Below are 2,500 nucleotides of genomic sequence, written 5' to 3'. Positions count from 1 at the left end.
GCTTTGCCACGTTGGCTGGGGGCGTCGCAACGGAGGCAGGTCGCGTTGCCACGGTTGCTGGTGACGTTGCAACGGAGGCAGGACGCGTTGCAACGTTGGCTGGGGGCGTTGCAACGGAGGCAGGTCGCGTTGCCACGGTTGCTGGTGACGTTGCAACGGAGGCAGGGCACGTTGCAACGGATGCTGGTGACGTTGCAACGGATGCTGGTGACGTTGCAACGGAGGCAGGGCGCGTTGCAACGTTGGCTGGGAGCGTTGCAACGGATGCTGGTGACGTTGCAACGGAGGCAGGGCGCTTTGCAACGTTGGCTGGGGGCGTCGCAACGGAGGCAGGTCGCGTTGCCACGGTTGCTGGTGACGTTGCAACGGAGGTAGGGCGCGTTGCAACGTTGGCTGGGGGCGTTGCAATGGATGCTGGGGGCGTTGCAACGGATGCTGGGCGCGTTGCAACGTTGGCTGGGGGCAGTGCAACGGATGCTGGGGTCGGTGCAACGTTGGCCGTGCGCGTTGCAACGGAGGCAGGGCGCGTTGCAACGGATGCTGGTGACGTTGCAACGGAGGCAGGGCGCGTTGCAACGTTGGCTGGGAGCGTTGCAACGGAGGCAGGGCGCGTTGCAACGTTGGGTAGGGGCGTTGCAACGGATGCTGGGGACGGTGCAACGTTGGGTGGGCGCGTTGCAACGGAGGCAGGGTGCGTTGCAACGGATGCTGGGTTAGGTGCATCGTTGGCTGGTTTCGTTGCAACGGAGGCACCCGCCGTTGCAACGATGGCTCGGAGCGTTGCAACGAAGGAGCCAAATTTTCATATCTCATAATTGGCTCGTGCATTTTTTCTAAAATTTTGAGGGAACCTTGGTAATATTATGTGAAGGCTGCACAAAAAAATCCAGGTCAAAAATCGCACGTTTGCTCCGTTTTTCATTTTTTTTGAATTTCCGGCATTCCGGGCGGTAAAAAAATCGGCAAAAAAAATCGGCACGGTGTAAATTCACCAAATTTGGGGGATGGAAAGATCTTATTTTTCTAGAGGTTGTTGCAAAAAACGGCGTCAAAATTCGACCTCTAGAGCACTTTCCTTGAGTATGTCTCCTCACGGAAAAGGACGTCTACCCGTGGCACTTTGGTAATGGCTCGGCAGCCTATTATAGGGGGGAGGGGTGTCATGCTGCTGAAACTCGAGTTGCCCAAAGGCTTGCTGGGCGCAATGCCAGCAAGATGCACGTTGCCTTGCCATCCCCTAGGCACACTAGCAAGCACGTTGTGGTTGTGGTGTGCCGCCGGGCTCCCCCGCCCCCCACGGAGGCACCCGCCGTTGCAACGATGGCTCGGAGCGTTGCAACGGAGGAGCCAAATTTTCATATCTCAGAATTGGCTCGTGCATTTTTCGTGAAATTTTGAAGGAACCTTGGTAATATTATGTGAAGGCTGCACAAAAAAATCCAGGTCAAAAATCGCACGTTTGCTCCGTTTTTCATTTTTTTTGAATTTCCGGCTTTCCGGGCGGTAAAAAAATCGGCAAAAAAAATTGGCACGGTGTAAATTCACCAAATTTGGGGGATGGAAAGATCTTATTTTTCTAGAGGTTTTTGAAAAAAACGGCGTCAAAATTCGACCTCTAGAGCACTTTCCTTGAGTATGTCTCCTCACGGAAAAGGACGTCTACCCGTGGCACTTTGGTAATGGCTCGGCAGCCTATTATAGGGGGGAGGGGTGTCATGCTGCTGAAACTCGAGTTGCCCAAAGGCTTGCTGGGCGCAATGCCAGCAAGATGCACGTTGCCTTGCCATCTCCTAGGCACACTAGCAAGCACGTTGTGGTTGTGGTGTGCCGCCGGGCTCCCCCGCCCCCCACGGAGGCACCCGCCGTTGCAGCGATGGCTCGGAGCGTTGCAACGGAGGAGCCAAATTTTCATATCTCAGAATTGGCTCGTGCATTTTTCGTGAAATTTTGAGGGAACCTTGGTAATATTATGTGAAGGCTGCACAAAAAAATCCAGGTCAAAAATCGCAGGTTTGCTCCGTTTTTCATTTTTTTTGAATTTTCGGCATTCCGGGCGGTAAAAAAATCGTCAAAAAAAGTCCACACGGTGTAAATTCACCAAATTTGGAGGATGGAAAGATCTTATTTTTCTAGAGGTTGTTGCAAAAAACGGCGTCAAAATTCGACCTCTAGAGCACTTTCCTTGAGTATGTCTCCTCACGGAAAAGGATGTCTACCCGTGGCACTTTGGTAATGGCTCGGCAGCCTATTATAGGGGGGAGGGGTGTCGTGCTGCTGAAACTCGAGTTGCCCAAAGGCTTGCTGGGCGCAATGCCAGCAAGATGCACGTTGCCTTGCCATCCCCTAGGCACACTAGCAAGCACGTTGTGGTTGTGGTGTGCCGCCGGGGTCCCCCGCCCCGGGTCCAAGGTCGAGCACGGGCGTCTGGCTGCTGCGAACCCCGATCACCGAAGGACCAACAAGAAGGGAAACACGTCCGTGCACGGCCCACCTAGGCACC

This window comes from Arachis ipaensis, chromosome B8, assembly GCF_059453495.1.
Source record: "Arachis ipaensis isolate K30076 ecotype BB chromosome B8, ASM5945349v1, whole genome shotgun sequence".
NCBI classification, from domain to species: domain Eukaryota; kingdom Viridiplantae; phylum Streptophyta; class Magnoliopsida; order Fabales; family Fabaceae; genus Arachis; species Arachis ipaensis.
This window is presented reverse-complemented; position numbering follows the sequence as displayed.